Raw genomic sequence first — 20,209 nt, 5'->3', positions numbered from 1 at the left:
CTCTTTAAATCTGAGGGGTTTGAAGTGGCGGGGGGGGGAGGTTGGGGTACCAGGTGGTGGGTATTATAGAGGGCACAGCTTGCATGGAGCACTGGGTGTGGTGAAAAAATAATGAATACTGTTTTTCTGAAAATAAATCAATTGGGAAAAAAAAAAGTGAATAGGAGCGCGTACAAGTTGCCGTTGGCAAGGTGGTTAAGTGATATAACCAGGGCATATTTACCTTCATCAGCGTCAGTGATCAAGAATTTATTTGGCAGATACTGGTGCCTAGGTGAAGTTGGTGGCAGAGAAGAGCAGAGTACCTTCATCGTCTCAGTGACAAAAATATAAAAATAAATTTAAAAATAAATAAAATTGATTGATAAAAGACACTGACCACATTTATTTAGTTCCATAAGAATGTTAAACTTGGGAGTATATTTATTTAAGGCCAGTTTTTACTGATGAAAAGAGTCTTGAAAAAATAAACATTCTACCCTTAGCCACATAAAATCCTTGGATAGGTTTTCCTTAATTTTTAGAATATATCACAGTCCTACAGTGTACTCTTCTCCAGAAAGATATACCAGATTGTTGGTGCACCTTTGTGACTCAGTCAGTTAAGCACCTGACTCTTGATTTCAGCTCAGGTCATGATCTCAGGATCATGGGATCCAGTGCCACGCTGGGCTCTGTGCTCAGCGAGGAGTCTGCTTGAGAGTCTCTTTCCCTTTTCCTCTGCCCTCCGCACTTGTTTGTTGTCTCTCTCTAAATAGACAAATAAATAAATTTTTTTTTAAAAAAGGTAACACCAGATTATCTAATTATAAGCTTTTATTTTCTGCTTCTTGTTAAGACATTCACATCATTTCTAGATTCAGGTCAATTTTATATACAGAATTAGATTCAAGTATGATTTTGCTAGGGTAGGCTAGTTTTAAAGGTTTTTTGTTTATTTGAGAGAGAGCGAGAGAGCAAGGGAGCAAGCATGTGCGTGCGAGCAGAGGGAGCAGGGAGCCAATGTGGGGTTCGAACCTGGCCCTCCAGGATCATGACCTGAGCCAAAGGCAGATGCTTAACCGACTGACCTACCCAGCTGCCCAGAATAAGCTAGTTTGTAGTAACACATAGACCCTCAAGTTTCAGTGGATTAACTTGATAAAAGCTTACTTATTGTTTATGTAATAATTCTCGGGTTGTGTAGGGTTGATAGGAAAACGCCTGCATGTGGCTCTCCTCCATTGCTTGTCATTCAGGCATCTGGAATGATGGTGACTCTGCCATCTTCAACAAGTGGCTTCCAAGGTTACTCAGGGTGTCACCATACCAGTTAGCCAAAAAGGGGTGATGAAGCATAGAAGGAGCCTTCTTGTGGCATGATTTTATGGGCCAGGCATCACTACCATTCCTCGTACATTTTCTAAACTGAGTCATATGGTCACATCTATGTGCCAGATACTGGGAAGTATACTCTAGCTGTATGCCTAGGAAGAAGAGTGACTTCATTAATATAATTAATCTATATTTTTTTTGTGTTTTTTTTTAAAGATTTTATTTATTTGACAGACAGAGATCACAAGTAGGCAGAGAGGCAGGCAGAGAGAGACAGAGAAGGAGGCTCCCTGCTGAGCAAAGAGCCCGATGTAGGGCTCGATTCCAGGACCCTGGGATCATGACCCTAGCCGAAGGCAGAGGCTTTAACCCACTGAGCCACCCAGGCACTCCTATAATTAATATATTTTTGTACCACCAACTACTTCAAACATCATATCCTTAACTTTCTAATTCTCATTATAAGAACTGATAACTCCAGGGCGCCTGGGTGACCATCGGTTTGTTTTCTACTGTTAAGAGTCTCTTTCTTGATTTCTCTTTCTCTTTTTTTCCCCTTTGCCTGTTTGTTTTGTTTCTTAATTCCACATATGAATGAACTCATATGGTATTTGTCTTTCTCTGACTTATTTCACTTAGCATTACACCTCTAGCTCCATTTGCAAATGGCAAGATTTCATTCTTTCTCATGGCTGAGTAATATTCCATTGTATATATATTTTAAATCTGTTTTATAAATTAAAACACCAGTTGTTTTTTTTTAAACTTGGGCAGGAGGTTGGCCCTTCTTTTTTTTTTTTTCTTTAAGATTTTTATTTATTTATCTGACAGAGATCACAAGCAGGCAGAGAGAGAGAAGGAGGGGAAGCAGGCTCCCTGCTGAGCAGAGAGCCCCATGTGGGGCTTGATCCCAGGACCCTGGGATCATGGCCTGAGCTGAAGGCAGAGTCTTTAACCCACTGAGTCACACAGGTGCCCCTAAAACACCAGTTTTATAAACTTTGTCCCAGATAATGCCTTCTCAACTTTCATTCATTTTAAATTCAGGGACATTTAAGTTCTCTCTGAAAGTCAAATGTCTATGTAATGGGAATAAAGTGCCCAAACTAGGTAATATTAAATGATTTTTAAAACTTGTTTATCCTTTTCAATAATAATTTCTACAACTGAAAAACTGAATAATTTTTAAGATTATATACTTTTTTTTTTTGGACAGAGATCACAAGTAGACAGAGAGGCAGGCAGGAGGGAGGGAAGCAGGCTCCCCCCATTACCGGAGAGCCCGATGTGGGGCTCAATCCCAGGATCCCAGGACCAAGACCCGAGCCCAAGACATAGGCTTAACCCACTGAGCCACCTAGGCACCCCAAGATTATATACCTTTAAATAGTGCTCCTTTCTTACATACCCTTTTTAAAGTTGTTTTTGTCAAATTTAAAAGATATGTAAAATTATATAGCTGACTCTTGAATAATGTAGGACTATGGGCACCAACCCCCTGTGCAGCCAAAAATCCACATATAACTTTTGAGTCCCCCCCCCAACGTAACTATTGATAGCTTACTGTATACCACAAGCCTTAGTGATAATAATATAAACAGTTGATTAACACCTGTTTTTTATGTGGTATGTATTATATGCAAATTATTACAATATATGTACACCTTATTTTATTCTCACAACAAGATAAGCTAGAGAAAAGAAAATATTATTAAGAAGATCATAAGGCAGAGAAAATATATTTATAGTACTGTACTGTATTTATTAAAAAAAAATCCATGGATCAATGGACCTGTACAGTTCAAACCTCTGTTTAAGGGTGAACTGTGTCATCCAGCATTCAGAATTACTACTTGTTAACATTTTGACATATTTGTTTATAGTTTCCTTCAGAGATAAATGCTATCTAAGTGTGCTGTCTTTTTTAATAGGAATATTAAAGAACTTTAGCCTCTAATAGAGTTTCTCTTCAGTTGTTTTTTTTTTTTTTAATCTGTAGTTTTAAGACCAAAACTGATAATGTGGTACAAAGTTTACATTTAAATGAAGTTTTCACAGATGCCTAACACATGCCTAAAAAGATTTGACAATGGACTTTTAGGTACAGGTCTAGACAATGTCAAGAACTGATGGATCTTATGCTTCAAGACAGCATTTTGGGTATTAGGTAATTCCTAGGATTAGAAAGAAATTTTCTTGGTGTTTTAAAGTGAGCCACTGTCCCAGTATGAAAGATTAATCTTCTCCTGAGTCTAGGGCTTTTGAAATCCTTCAGCCCTTAAACTGTTCTGTGAACTTGTGCTGTCAGTGCCGGTACCAATGGTTTCAGGGTTCAAAGTTCAAAAAGGAGAGCAGCTCCAAGGGCTTTCCATTCTAAGAGCATGGGCCTTTCTTTCCCTACTCTCCCACCTTCTATTTCACCCTCTTCCCCTCCACGAATACCTCAGCCATTTGCTTGGATGAACAAGCTGATATTTAAAGCTTTATAATTGAAATAAAAAAAGGGTTTTATCAACGTCAAGGATTAGTGCTTCTAAGAACAATTGCCTGGTGTATGTTCCAATAAAACTGTCCCTCCTGACTTACTAACTGGCACAGCCCTTTGTTGGGAACAACATTAAGCTCAGGCAGGGGACAGCTTGACAAGTATTAAGGAGGGCACCGATTGCATGGAGCCCTGGGTGTTCTACTCAAACAATGAATAATGGAACACTACATCCAAGACTAATGGTGCACTGTATGGTAACTAACAAAACACAACAACAAAAAAACAAAAAAAGAAGTTTCAGGTCTTCACAGCTTTTAAAGTCTCACAGTCTTCATTTAGGTAGCCAGTGACATGTTTTTTAAAGATAAAATATTCTGGACATAAAACCAAATCATTATTAGGTTGTTCCAGTGTTTTACCATCAGGCCCCAAGTTTTAACAAAAACGATGCTTCCTGTCTCCCTTCCTTCCTATCCCATCCCTGCTACCCCTGAATGGTACACCACTGATCCTCCAAAACCATATACATGCTACACTGTAAAAATGCAGAGTTAACACTTGGAAAGCAGGCTGTGCATTGTAGAGATGCTCTTTGAAGATCTGTAGTATCATTTGTTCTATACATGCATGCTGCAAGTTTTGTCCTTCCTGGAAGGCCTTCTGTTTTTCTCACCAAAGTACAGAATGAGCTGCCTTGCAGCACTTCGCCTCCTTCCTCTCCCCTGGGATGAGTCTGCAAAGTACACAGCTGGAAAGGCTTTATATTCCTTTGGGTGACTCTAAGTACTGCTCTTCAAAGGACATCTCAGGCCTCCTTTGTGGTGTCAAGACAAGCAGAACTCCTTCTCTCTCCACGTGAAACCCACAGTCAGGTGTGACAGGGGCTGGTACTCAGGAGAGTTAATTCTTGTCATCTTTTTTTGTCATTGTCCTCTAAGAGGTGGGAATGCCACATCAGACTTTCCTCATAGAAGGATGTGACCCAGTGGACACTTGACATTGGCTTCCTTGGAAGGGACCCAGGTCATCCTCATCATATTTTTCCCACTTCATCAAGAACATGAGCTCTGCCCTGGAGTCTGTAGCTCTACTAATCTGCTCCAGCTCCAGACCCTGGGCAGAGGGTCTTCTGGCTCTTCTTTCTTCTTTGGTTTGTTCTCTGCTTTATTTTCAGAATCAGTCAATTTTGCACTTGCCTTCCTGTATAATTTCTCTGTCCCATGTAGTGTTTTCTGTGACTGTAGAAATGGCAGTGAGGTCAGTGCAGCCCAGGTTCTCTTCTGGCTCCCAAGTGTCGTCCGCATCTGAGGACCCCTTCCACTTCAGGAAATTCTCCACTTTGTCTTCGCCACTCGATGATCGGGAAATGTTTACATCACGTATTCTTCTTCCTCATCCTCTAGCACCTCCTCCACTTTCTTGTTTCGTTTCTTTCTCCGTGCCCGCCAGCTTTCTAGTCTAAAGGGTGAGCTGCTCAGAGCAGCACCCAGGAGTGCGAGAGGAAGCGGTGCCACGCTAATGGCGTGTGGGTCTGGTGGCGGAGGTGGCCTCCAGAAAAAGGACAGATCTCTTCAGTTCTAAAACTTGTTTTTGTCTTAGCAGTAGAAACAAAAGTTAATATAGCATTGTGGTTGAGAGTGTGGTCTTTGGAGTCAGAATACCTAGATCTGATTCTCAGCTCTTTTACTCAAGAACCTTGCCAAAGCTAATTAAATTTACATGCCTTGTTTCCCTCATCTGTAAAGTAGGGATAGTAATGGTCCCTACGTTACAGGATTATTATTTTTTTAAAATTTATTTGTCAGAGAGAGGGCATAAGCAGGGGGAGTGGCAGGCAGAGGAAGAGGGGAGTGCGACCCTGGGATCGTGACAGGAGCCGAAGGCAGATGCTTAACCAGATGCTTGATTGATTACAGGATTATTAAGAGAGCTTAAAATGGTCAGGCATATAGGAAGGTCGTGGCATATGTTAACTTTTTTAAAAAAAATGTACCTAAATAGGGACTTTGTGTACAGATAGCAGCAAGGTTACAATACTAGGTGTCAGGTTATTGCCTCAGTTTCAAAGCTACCCTTCGTTTCATCCTCTTTTAATGCTGTGTTGGAACTTGCAAACTTTTTTTTTTTTTTTTTTTTTGCTGGTAGAGTGTGCAGCGGGGGCACTGTAGGCGGAAGAGGCTTCTTTCTCTGACTCTGGTGTACCTCTGTTCTGCTTGTTCCTGGGGCACTGTGAAACACCCAGTGACAGTCATGTCAAGCTCTTCTGTGTCAGGGTCCAGGCTTCTGGAAACCACACAATAATTTGAACAGATAAGGTTCAATATGAAGAATTGTTCACAATTTACAAGAGGTTAGCTACAAAGAAGGAATTAAATTCAAAAGACTATTCTAGGGCTGAGGGAGAGAACCTAAGGAAAAGAACAAACTTCCTCCCTAGGTTGGGATTTAGGCCTTGTTAGAAAAGGTATATTCACAGCTAGAGCTTTTCTCCAGAGTTGCTGGGCGGGAGGCTGGCATAAGCTAGGACTGGCAGCCTAGAAACTCCTGCTGGTGTGCGTTAGGCCATTGTTGACAGACAGGGAACCATGGGATAGACCTGGCGTGCAGGAGATCCCTAACTGTGATGCAAGTAGGCCAAGGCTAGGAGGTGGGCAGGGAACTTCAAGTTGTGACTGGTAAGCCAGAAACCCTGCCACTGGGGGATGGGTAGGCCAAGGACTCCAGGAATGATCTTACTTAATGATTGTTTATAAAGGCTCCAGAAGAGAGGGTAAATAGTAAAATCTCCTTCAAGTTCTTCCAGAAAATAAAATTCCAGCTTGAGGGAAATGACCTGCCAGAGCATTTTTAAGATCTATATGAATGAGTCCAGGAAAAGGGCAGATGAGTCACTCAGTGGTTGGTGTTATGGACTGAATGTGTCCCCTCAAAATTCATATATTAAAGCTCTAACCTCTAGCATGGCTGTATTTGGAAATGGGATCTCTAAGAAAGTCGTAAGGTTAAATGAGGTCCTAAAGGTAGGCTCCTGATTTGATGGGATTAGTGTCCTTTCAGAAAAGCCATCAGGGAGCACACTCACACTTCCTTAATGTGCCCAACACACTGCGGAAAGAGCATGTGAGGTTATAGAAAGAAGGTGCCCTCTGCAAGCCATAAAGAGAGCTCTCATCAGAAACTTAATATGCTGACACCTTGATCTTGGACTCGTAGCTTCTAGAACTGTGAGAAAATACATTTCTATTGTTTAAGCCATCCAGTCCATGGTATTTTGTTATGGCCACCTAAGCTAACTAATTCAGTTGGGTAAGTTCAAGGTGATTCATTTAGGGTAAAATGGTCCAGACTATTAATGATGTGTTAAGCTTATTCCTTCCAGTTGCAGTCTAGAAAAACTATCTTGGGAGTCTTGTAGCCAGGTCTAGAAGACAGTGCCTCAGTGCATAGCTAGAGATTTTTGTCATGAAGGGTCATCCATGACTCTTAAATAAATAGAACACCACATACTATATAATATGTTTGTTTGGAACTGAGCCAGGGAGACTGAGAGAAAGGTGGTAGAGGCAGATGGGAGCCTCAAGGAAATGCCAGGCTGTTGGAATAGTTTTATCATCATGGACACATTTAAAGAACTCCCAACTTATAGTACCACAGAGGCATTTGATACCTCAAACTTTATATATGGAGCTGAGCTGCCAAAGACTATTTCTGGACCCTGCTGATCAACAGAGTAGACATTTTTGATGAACTGATTCTATTGGAGATTCTATTGGCCGACAGAGAAGGAGGTATTCTCATTAAGTTTTCATTTAATTTTTATAGTTTGTGGAGTTAATATTTATTTGCCCATTTTTTTATAGTTGAAAACGCTAAAGTTCAGAGAGATTATTTTTTCCAAGGTTACCTAACTAGGAAGGGGTGAAGTTGGTATTTGAAGGTAGGCCTGAAGGGTTACAAAACCAATGCTTTTTTTTTTTTTTGGACAGAGAGGGAGATCACAAGTAGGCAGAGAGATGGGGGGAGCAGGCTCCCTGCCGAGCAGAGAGCCTGATGTGGGGCTCCATCCCAGGACCCTGAGACCATGACCTGAATCGAAGGCAGTGGCTTAATCCACTGAGCCACCCAGATGCCCCCAAACCAATGCACTTTTATTCAGAAATGCCAAATTGTGTAATGTGAAGGAACACTGGATTTGATCATAGACTCAGTTGCTATCTGTATGACCATGATGAGGGCTACTCTAGATTAGGCTAGTAACTCTTTTGTAAAATGAGGCTAATAATATATGTGTTGTTTGCTTTTTAAAAAATAATACAGCATTCCACTGCTTTTTTAAAGTCTATACATGTGTATTTATGATTCTTTAAAGTGTGATCTTAGTTTGTCTTTTTTTTTTAACCCATTCTTTCATAACTTTTTCCCACCAAGCTGTGTGTCTTGTGAATCTTATGCTAGTACCACTTCCTGATCTACCATATTTTTTTTTAATGGCCACAGACTACTACTCACTGATGAGCCATCATTTATTTAAGTATTATCTCACTGATGGGAATTTTGAATGTTTCTATTTTTTTCACTGTTAGAAATAGTCCTGCAGTGAATATCCAGGTTTCTGTGTAGATGCACATGTTACAATGCTAGGTCTCTAGCAATGAACTGGGTTTTAATAGCAGCTATTGAATTGTTCTTTTTTTTTTTTTTTTTTTTAAATTTCTTTTCAGCATAACAGTATTCATTGTTTTTGCACCACACCCAGTGCTCCATGCAATCCGTGCCCTCTCTAATACCCACTACCTGGTTCCCCCAACCTCCCACCCCCCGCCCCTTCAAGACCCTCAGGTTGTTTTTCAGAGTCCATAGTCTCTCATGGTTCACCTCCCCTTCCAATTTACCCAAATTCCCTACTCCTCTCTAACGCCCCTTGTCCTCCATGTTATTTGTTATGCTCCACAAATAAGTGAAACCATACGATAACTGACTCTCTCTGCTTGACTTATTTCACTGAATTGTTCTTTAAAATGGTTGCATCAAAATATACTTCTGTCAGCAATTATGATGGACTTCTAGTGTCCCCTTTAATACTTTCAAATTTAATTATTTCCAGCATGAGTGTGAAAAAAATGATTTATCATGATTGTTAGAAATTCCATTTCTACGATTACTGGTGAAATAGAGAATTTTTTGTTTGTTTATAGTTTCCTCGGACTTGGCTTTTAATATCTTCTGCCATTTTTAAAAAATTTATTGATTTCTAGGATATGTAAGAATTAAATCCTATTCTTACTTTGTGGGTCATAAATGTTTTCTCTCATCTTAGGCCTTTAAAATTCATTTACAGACCTATAAACTTAAACATATACATCATTTTCTTTGTAACACAGACATGACAATACTGTTCCTGTTGTTCTAGCCTTTAAACTGATTATTACATTGTTACTATATCGATATATTCTAGATTTCTGATTCTTGTCTTATAATTGGGTACTCTCCCAAACTCTAGATATACTGTAATTTATGTTCAGTATTGTTTATTTCATTCTCAATTCTTTTTTAAAATCAGATTGATAGAGATTTTTCTATTTTATTGGTCTTTTCAGGTACTACTTTTAAAAATTAAAATCATTTACTGTTTTATTGTTTTTACTTCTGCTTTTATCTTTATTGATTATTCTCTTTTGTTTTCTTCAAATTTATCTTATCCTTTCTTTGGCTTCTTGAGTTGAATACATATATTTATTTTAAATTCTTATTTTTTAAAAAATATATTAGAGGATATTAATTTTCCCATGTTAGTAGTGGCCTTGACCAAATTACACAGATTGCTGGTTGTGAGTCCCTAAGTGTCACTTATTTCCAAAAACTTTGTAATCTCAGTTTTTGTTTCTTCTTTAACCCAAGAATTTCTAATAATACAGTAGTGTATCTCAAATTTTTCATAGTGGTCTTTTTCATGTTCATTTCTTTGTTGATAAATTTTAACATTTTTCCATATGAGACAAGGAATAAAACCTGAGTGATTTCTTTTTTAAAAACAACATATATCCAACTTTCAAAAATACAGTAAATAGATATTAATATAATGCAGAGCTGTATATGCACTGACAGCTTAAAAAATAAACCATCAACATAAATCCCTCTATCATAATTCTCTCTTCCCCAAAGAGATAACCAACCACTGGTTCTAAATTTGATTTTTATCATTCCCATGCATGTTTTCATAATTTTTTTTTTTACAAATGAGTGTACCCCTGAATAATATATATTTATTTGATAGTATCCTTTTATAATCCATGTTTTTATTTAGTAATATATTTAAGAAACTTATCTATATTGATATAAGTACTCCTGATAAATTTATATTCACTACTGTCTAATATTCTGTGAATATTTCTTTGAACCTATATAACTCCCACATTTTCATCTTATTGATATTCTTGTGAAGACTAATCTATGGTCAGTTGATACATTTTGTTTATTAAAAACAAATCAACATCTTATTTGTTTTGTTACACAGATTCTTTTTCTTACATGGTTTCTTTATTTGATCTGCCCATTTCTAGTAGAGATGTATTGACATCTCAGCTGTGATTATGAATTGGTCAAATTGCATTTTTCTGAACAGGTTTTCCATCGTATAATTTTGTTGTCTTGTTTTATGTGTGTAATGTCTTCTTGGTGAATTTTTCTTTGTCCCATTTAACGCTTTTGGCCCTTAATTTTGAATATTTTAATACACGTGGGCAGTGTCTGACTCTTATAAGGAATGTTTATATGGCTTCTTAAAAATATGAGTTGCTCTTTTTTAATGAGTCTAACCCACTCATATTTATTGACATATCTACATCTATTTTTGCCGTATTACATGTGTATAATTTTTTTCTTTTTATGCCCTGACATTAGATTAGTCCTATTTTTTCTCTTTTCTCTCTCTATGGTAGCTTGAAAGTTATACATCCTGTTTCTACAAGTGGTTACACACACACAAGGCAAATTACTGAACATGTTTAACTGTATTGCCTTCTCCATCCCACAATTCTGAAGTCAATTACATTAATGCCAGATAGCTTTTGATTTTTTTTAAAGATTTAATTTATTTATTTGACAGAGAGAGAGAGAGATCACAAGTAGGCAGAGAGGCAGGCAGAGAGAGGGGGGGAAGCATGTTCCCTGCTGAGCAGAGAGCCCAGATGGGGGGCTGGATCCCAGGACCCTGAGACCATGACCTGCACTGAAGGCAGAGGCTTAACCCACTGAGTCACTCAGGTGCCCCTCATTTTTTATTTTTAATATGCTTTAATTTTTAAAGGAATTATTAAATAATAATTGTACTAAGTTTTACAACCACCTTCATGCATTCATTTATTTAGCAAATATTGAAGCACTTGCTACAAGCAAGAAGCTGGGGAAACTGAAGTGTACCGCTTAAAAATTCCTGCTTTGTGGAATTTATATTATTTCAGAAGGCTAGATGTATAAATTTTGTATTTGTCAGTATACTTATAATATGTAAAGGCCAGATGAGATCATCAAAGAAGTAATTATAGATTTTTAAAAGAGACAAGGTCTGAGGACTGGCAAAGAAGTATCAGCAAAAGTGCAAAGCATGCCAGAAGAGTATAAAGTAAACCAGGAAAGTGAAGTCTTGGAAACTGAGAGAATTATTTTAAGGTTAAAAGAGTTATTGACTATGTCAGATGCTGTATGATGAAAACTGAGAATTAACCTTTGAATTTAGCAACAAAGAGGTCATCGATGACCTTGGTAAGCAGTTTTAGTGGGGTGGTAGAGGGGAGAACCTACTGAAGTAGAGGAAATCAGAGACAGGAAATGAATGCAAGAGACAAAGTGGGGAAGAAGGGAAGAGGAGCTAAATGGAGAAGTAGGACAGGAAGCCTTCTAAGGCTGGAGGAATGCCAACATGTGTATGCTGAAGGGAGTATTCAGTAGAAGAGGGAAAAAAGTGAGGGAGGTAGGCAGGCCAAAGGTGGTATTTCTGGAGCAAAGGCTTTGAATAGGCAAGAAGTGATGAAATACACATTTCACATACTGCCTCCCTAGAAATACATATACTGTCTCCCTAAAGAACCTTTACTCACATCATCCTCCTATCAGTACTGAGGTGATTATTTGTGAAGTGCTTTGTAAACTTGTAAAGAATCTTATAATATAAACTCCTGTAACAAGTGGAGACTAAGTGATCAGTTTTTCAGTTACTTTTTTTTTTTAATTTTACTTCTTTTTCCTATTTGAACCCAGCCAGGGAAATACTATTGGCTCCTCTTCAGACTGTATGTATTTCCAAATGGACACATTTACCTAGCATCAAAACATTTCATCTAGAGTACTTGGGATTTTCCCACACTGGAATTTGATATGTAACCTTTCGACCACCCAACAAGCAAAGAAAATGTTACCCCTTTTATCTTCTTAGAAGCTTGTAAATGAGCCTGAAGCCATTTGAGAAAGCCAAGTATAATACTTCCGTGAACATCTTTTTAGCTAGAATAAAAATAGATGTGAATAGAATTTCATAAGATTCTTATCCAGAAAATATAACATAAAAATCTAAATTTAAAAGGTTTTTGCTCTTCGGTGTTTTATAAAAATGTTAGCCCTGTTGCCAGTATCAGGTAGGACATAATAACAAATGCTCAGCTTCCCACATGAAATCAAATAAATGCTTGATTATTCTTTATTTTTAAAATTAGTGTTAGTTTGATTTAATATCAAACAATTTTTAAAGAAGCTAATGAGGATAAGTAATCCAAATAATGTTGGTTAATATAAATGATTTTTATTTTTCTTTCTTCTGTTTTTCATTCTCATGGCTCTATTTCTCACCTGCTAAAAGCTAATACATTATACAGTGTTTAGATAATTGATATAATTGTTTCAAGTTACCTCTTTAGGGTATTATCAGCTTGTAGGCATCAGTTTCTCTAATTGTCAAGTAGTGAATCCTTTATCTGGCATTTAATCTTGCCTCCCTGGGAAAATCAGACCTTACCACAGAGTAAATTTTCAAATTGCTGACCTGAGGTAACATGAGACTGTGCCTTGGCAGTGAACCTTCGCTTTCTGTTATTCATAGGAAGGATAATGATGTACTCTGTTGCCTGAAGGCCCTTGTTTCACTACCTTAAGAAGTAACATCTAAGTACTAGTTGCAAAGGTCTGAGTTTGGAAATTCCAAAGAAGATAATTGCACTGACACAATATTTTTATTTCTTTTGGAAAGATGAGGTAATTAAAATATGTAGCTTTTATTATTTCTCCCTCTTCTTAAACCATTCATCTGGTTCATGTCAATATGACTTAGAGGGTCCACAAAGTTACCTGAAAATGATCATTGCTTATTTTTATGAATAAATTATGTATTTTGTTTTACAGTTGTATTTGTAATTTTAATGTCCATGTAAACTCTCCATTTTTATAAATAGGAAAACTGAGATTAAAATGTAGCTCACAATTTTTCAGTAAAACAGAAAAGATAAGAGCTTTCTAGAGCCAGAAAGAAAATTCCCTAAACATTTTTAGCAAACTTGAAAAGAATGTTGAGCAATTTCCATAAAATAATTTCTTAGAATGTATAAAATGTAATTTCCTAGGAGGAATAAACTGAAAAGGCAAACTTAAATTCTTCTTTAACTCTAGACTTCTGTGATTTCATTTTCCTGAAGTGTGGCCTTGCACTTATATTTAAAAGGTAATTTATGTGCCAACTCTAAGATCCATGCTTGGGTAGTTTTCTTAGCAGTTGTGTAAGATCTTCTTGAAATGAAAAATTCCATTTCCTTCACAAAATTTGCCGCATCTAAAAATTTTGCAGTGATACCTTCCCTTAAACTTAAATGTCTGTAGTCTCCTAATCTGTGAAAAATAACACTATAAAAATTTTAACATACCTACTTAGAACATGCCTATAAGAAGCCAAGAAATCATAATTATATTATATTTAACAGTTAATATTTGTCAGGCACACATGGTATAGTTTCATTTTTTGAAGTTTGATGACACTTTATTTTCAGAGTGAATTTTACTATGTTAACAAAAGAAATGAAGCTGTTTAAATTGGAAACAAGTTAAAAATAAAACTTAAGTTTATATATATGAATTTTCAGGTAATTTTTTTTTCTCTGTTACTTGGATTTTAGATTTAGAGTTTTTAGACTTTTAAAAAATATTTTGAGTATAACAATCTGTCATCAAATTTAGTTTGGAAAGAACTCAGTTTTAGAACTATAGAGCAAAAATTTGAAGACTTTTATATTTTTCCCTAGAGACGGTTCAATTCAGATTTCATAAATTAAGCCGTAGGATGGTAGTTACTGTTTAACGTCCCGTAGCTAATGTGGGTAGGTCTGTGGAGGTGGAACACAAAACATCTGTTTACACTGGACATCTCTCAACATTTAAGGATGGAGGACCAGACCCAGTGTTTTCTTAATCTCACTGCAGTGCTTTGTGAAAAGGTCAGAGATACAGAAGCATTTTGCTAAATTTGGAGAAACAGAGCTACGGAGAATGCAAATGCAAACATTAAACTTCAAGTCAATACTGGCTGGTATCTAAGACTTTGGAAAGAGATACGGAATGCAGAAGATAAAGTGCGTGGAACTCAACCTAGGTGAATCATAGCAGTTTAGTATTTCCTGAAAAATTCATGAATGTGATTTGAAAGTATTATCTCCCATAAGGCTTCCAATCCTACATATGTGGTTTGTTTTGGAAGTGAATTTCTCCAAGTCTTTGTTAAACATACATGTAATTCTAATACTTTTCTCCCTTGTCCTTTATATTCCATGAGTCCTTGATACCCAAAGTTGATATGACAAGACTGCAGGCTTTTGACCATAATCTCTTTCCTTCCCCCCTATACCTCGGGCTGTAAATGCCCAGTGTTTCCTTTGCCATCATCCCTTGCACTTAAGTGTGGCCATGTGACTAAGTTCTCCTCAACTGAATGTGAGCAGAAGTGATGTATAGCACTTCGAGGCCTGTCCAATAAAAAGCTTATCACATAAACTTCTTGCATGCCCCCTCCCCCTTCCCCACCTCAGTTGATAATGGCATCACCCTGAGTCACTGAAGCAGAGTTCCCTGATCCCACTCTTCAACCCTACTCCCAGAATGTCCTCTCTGGGCTCTTACGAGAGAGAAATGAATACCATTTTTGTGTTCATTTTTGAAACATGTGCTCATGTTTGAGCCATTATATTTGAGGAATTTATCCTAATACAGTAGAGAAAGGATTAATTGGTGAAGTCTTTGATCACTGAAAAGGAAAGAAATGATTATTTTTTGATGAAGGTAAATTAATTTTGTCAGCTACATGGTCTCCTGTATTCTTATGGTATGAAAGTTCACCTAACTGCAGACATATAGGTTCAGCCTGACCATAGACACTGAGACAAAGGAGCTTGATGGTTCATTGTCCACTTTTGACATTATTAATGGAAGTGATCTCTGTGATTTAGTCCTTGTCTTATGGGTTCCTGTCTTATACCCCAGTGGCCTTATGCCCATTTTCCAGGGACTAAATTTCTTCTTTCTGAATCCAGGTTTCTCTTGATTTGGTACTCGTTCATCTCGTCTTTGAATAATGGTCTTTTTAAAACTTATTATTAACATATAATGTATTATTTGTTTCAGGGGTACGGGTCATCAGTCTTATAAAATACACATCAGTCTTATAAAATACACACCACTCACCACAACACACACCCTCCCCTTTTAATAATGGTCTTAAGCCAATTTGCCTGCTGCATGAACCACTGTGTATCACCTGTATTCCTGGCTCATATCCACAGTCTGAGTCTTGTACTTGGTTCAGGATTGTGCCAAATAAATCATATGCTCTATTTCCCTTACTTTTTCTGTTCTGGCTTCTCTTCCCTCTACTGCTCTACCCTCCTGCAATCCTTCATGTAGGAAAAAGGGTAATCTATTAAATTTGAACATCTTTCAAACCATATTTGTATTTATCTTTTTCTCCAACAGTAAAGTACTTCTATGTTGTAACTACCACTATTGATTCAAATTTTGAAAAGCTGTATTCTCTATCCGGCCTTCCCTATTCATATACTGATAAAATTCTCACTAAATGTACTGTTCATTTGTTCTTATTTCTATAATCAAAAATTAGAAAAATTTGAATTTCATTAACCCGTTTTGAAGCAATATTATAGAAGCAAAAATTATTTTTTATTGTAGAAAAGAATTGGTAGGGCGTCTGGGTGGCTCAGTGGGTTAAGCCTCTGCCTTCAGCTCAGGTCATGATCTCAGCATCCTGGGATCTAGTCCTGCATTGGGCTCTCTGCTTAGCAGAGAGCCTCTTTCCCCCTCTTTCTCTGCCTGCCTCTCTGCCTACTTGTGATTTCTCTGTATGTGTGTCAAATAAATAAATAAAATCTTAAAAAAAAAAAAAGAATTGTAATGTGTAACTGAAAGAAGCTAAGTGAAGTGATATGTAGCTAGTAGTAATATAATTATAGTTGACCCTTGAATAATGCAGAAGTTAGAGGCATCACCACCCTTCCAGTTGAAAACCCCCATATAACTTTTGACTCCTCCAGAAACATAACTACTAATAACCTACTGTTGATTGGAAGGCCTTACTAGTAACATAAGTAGTGGATTAACACATACATATTTTGTATGTTATATGTATTCTGTGTTTTTACAAAAAGTAAGCTAGAAAAAGAAGATGTTGAGAAAATCACAAGGGAATGTACATTTATAGAACTGTATTATACTGATCGAAAAAAATTGTATAATGGGCATGTACAGTTCAAACCTGTGCTGTTCAAGGGTCAGTTGTTCTTTAAAATTTTAAGTACAGGGACGCCTGGGTGGCTCAGTTGGTTGGACGACTGCCTTCGGCTCAGGGCGTGATCCTGGAGTCCCGGGATCGAGTCCCACATCGGGCTCCCAGGTCCATGGGGAGTCTGCTTTGCTCTCTGACCTTCTCCTCGCTCATGCTCTCTCTCACTGTCTCTCTCTCTCTCAAATAAATAAATAAAATCTTTAAAAAAAATAAATAAAATAAAATAAAATAAAATTTTAAGTATATAGGGGCGCCTGGGTGGCTCAGTGGGTTAAGCCGCTGCCTTCGGCTCAGGTCATGATCTCAGGGTCCTGGGATCGAGTCCCGCATCGGGCTCTCTGCTCAGCAGGGAGCCTGCTTCCCTCTCTCTCTGCCTGCCTCTCCATCTACTTGTGATTTCTCTCTGTCAAATAAATAAATAAAATCTTTAAAAAAAAATTTTTTTTAAGTACATAGAACCTTTTTAAAATCTAAATATGAAAAAATACACGTATGTAGTTTTTATATATTGCAGTCACTTGGGAGGGGTCAATTCTCATTATTAACATATAATGTATTAAAAGCCAACATTAGTTTTTTTTTTTAACATTTTTTAACGTTTTATTTATTTATTTGACAGAGAGAGAACATAAGCAGGGACCAACCCCCCCTCCCCCAAACCCTGGAATCCATCCTAGGACCCTGAGATCTTGACCTGAGCTGAAGGCAGATGCTTAACCAACTGAGCCACCCAGGCGCCCCCCAACATTGGTTTTAAAGATGTGTTTGTACAACTTCTAAAAAAGATACCCACAAATTATGCCATATCTTTCTCACTAAAACTTTAGATTATCTTTTATTATCTCACTCTAAATTCCCAGTTTGGAATCAGAAGCTTCTCTTGTTTATCTTTGTCTGCCACCTGACCCAGACTCAGTATTCCTTTGGCTCCTTTATTATCCAGCTGCCAATTTTGTTTTCATCCACAAGCACTTGTTTATTCACACAATAATCATTTATCAAGCCTCTCAGATGTGCCAGGCATTATATTCATCACTGGCTAAGTTCTTTTAAACATAACAACTACTACTCCTCTCAAGGAATTCCTGGTTTAATGGCAGAGACAGATATGTAAACAGGTTATTGCAACCCAATATGAGTGGGGGAAAGGAGTACAAGTGACATCATAGGGATGTATGAAGAAAATAACTAGGATTTATTTGAAGTACAGTGTTGACTCTCAGGGAACTTTCAATACTCTCACTGGTGTCAAAGTTTCAGATATGTTATTATAAGGATGTGATTCATTAGGATTGGATTGGAGCGGTATCTTATACAATATAGAGGGATGGCTGCAGAGGCTTTATGACAGGTCTCCTTTCTGAGAGTCTGAGTGGAAGAATCACAGAGACTGTTTGATACAGAGCAGAGACTCCTCTTGGAAATAGCTGCAGACGTTTCTCATTTCCAGAGAAATGAAAAGCTGAGTTGATCGAAAATATTACTAGAGCTGACTATAGCTCAGAGACCATTATAGTTCCCAGAACTCACCTCAAGCACAGAGTGAGATCAGACTCATTCTTGTTTCTTCCAACAGGTTAGGAGTAGCTATTGATTAGTATTAGCTTAGTTGGTTTCATGAGGTACTAGCAGTAGACAGTCCTTGAATATGTTGACAATTAGCAGATCTCTGTAGGAGGCATCTAAAATAGCATCTAGGAGACCTGATAAATAGCATCTTAACACTCAGCACTGGGACGAGCGGATAAGCAAGCACTGTAATCGCAGGGGAACTACTGCAGTATTCAGGAAAAGGCCTCAGGGACTGGTTGGCAGGTAGGAACACAAATAATAAAACTGGGAAATAAGGGATAGGTTCTGGTAAGAGGAAGCATATTGGACGCTCTGTTCCTGATTCCAGAGCAGGACAGACACTACCTCCCAAATCTCTGGCCTAAAAGTCTTTGATTACTTCCAGGGTAGCACAGGATTGGTTCCAGGGACTGAAGTGAAACAAATACCACAAATAGTGCTTAAGTATCTTCAACAGATGCTTATAGGAAGAGGAAGTCACGGACACTATTTTGGTATCAGAGTTCTCACAGTGAAGACTGCTTCCTCTAAACACCAGGGAAAACAGGAATTCAGGGTACAAATATTAATTACATTTACTCTCTAAGAATTTTTAATTAGAACATATTTTTAAAATCGATAATTAATAAGCTATCCTTTGTGGATTGCCTCACAGAAATTATGTTTCAGTCTCCCTGCATTTAAGAGCTTCTTCAATAGGTCTGCCGATAATAACAACAACAGTAGTAACTTCCAATGCAGGAGTACATGCAGAGAAAAGATTTCACTTTAGAATAAACCATTTAAAAGGAGCATCTCCAGGAAAGATGGAATGTGGAAGCTCTGTGTTGTGTCTACTTTGGAGAAATTATTTCTTAGATAACCAGTCTTCCACTCCATCTGGCTTCTGGTACCCACCAGCTAAGTTTTTAGAGAGGCGATTTCTCTTTGTAATCACCATAAACTTGTGGGTTTTCTCTTTAATATTCCTTAACAATTTAAAGGCTGTCATTTCCTAAATTTCCTAAATAGGTGTTTTTCGGTTTGACTGCCAACCTATGGAAATTAAGAATTTTTCTTAAATGACCATGACTTCTATTAACTTCTGTCAGTATTTTTTCCCTGTGGTTAACAAATGGTCTAGTCATATTTTATTGCTTATTTTTTAAGTATATAATATTGGATTGATAATGGAGATTTTCACTTTAATAATTAACGTTTTAACAACTAAATGTAAATAATTCAGGTTTTTTGGCTTTCAGGTTAGTTTTTCCACATTAATCTTAGCTATACTGTACTTACTGATGAGTTTTTCTATATTGGGAATTTGTGATGCAAAAGGTATTATTTAATGAAATAGTATGTATAAATGAAAAATGTTTAGGTTAGTTTTAAGCTTTATAAAGATATATTGGATTTAGATAAACAAAAAAGGTATTCAAATAGATCAGTCAGTGAATACTGGTAAACTTCACCTGTTCATTGTAATATAGGGATTATACCCATAGGTTCACACCAGTGTGCTACAGGGAAATGGCTGTATTTGTTTTTTAAAAATGCTCTGAACATTAACATGATACAAGAGCATTGTCATTTGTAAGTAAGCAAGACTGCCAAGAGGATTAGTAAACTGGTTTGAATATCATTTTTCACCTTTATTTATTGGTTCTTGTTTTTGAATGCTCATTAGAGTGATGTTAGAACTTCAGTAGGTTTAGATTTTTTAAACTTTGGAAAGTTCAAAAGCAAAGCTGAATCCTTTAAAGGTCTGAGAGCGCCCTCTCCTATTTTGGGAATCGACTGGTCTGAAGCTGCCCCTTTCCTCAGGGGTTCTAGTGGATCAAGTCAGTTATCCTTAGCGGAACTTCATGGGCCACTGCTCCTTATTAACCTAAACACTGTAAAGTTAAATGTGGTTAGAACTGTACCACAGTAAGCAAACAAACAAAAAAACCTGAATTCTTTATCTGTGCTCTTAAATCATCCATTAAAAAAATAACCTGTTTTGGGGGCACCTGCAGTCAGTTAGG

The 20,209-nt window shown here is 37.3% G+C and overlaps 1 protein-coding gene and 1 pseudogene across 2 annotated transcripts in view; one reads left to right on the top strand and one right to left on the bottom strand.

Moving 5' to 3' along the window:
- MICU3 (mitochondrial calcium uptake family member 3) overlaps nt 1–20,209 on the top strand; it is a 103,387-nt gene that overhangs the window by 16,495 nt on the left and 66,683 nt on the right. The gene's annotated exons all lie outside the window — the stretch shown is intronic.
- Nucleotides 4,713–6,054, bottom strand: LOC122889690 (annotated as a pseudogene).

The sequence above is a fragment of the Neovison vison genome, chromosome 11, assembly GCF_020171115.1.
Source record: "Neovison vison isolate M4711 chromosome 11, ASM_NN_V1, whole genome shotgun sequence".
Taxonomy (NCBI): domain Eukaryota; kingdom Metazoa; phylum Chordata; class Mammalia; order Carnivora; family Mustelidae; genus Neogale; species Neogale vison.
Note: the sequence above shows the minus strand (reverse complement) of the source record. Positions and strands in the feature narration are given on the sequence as shown.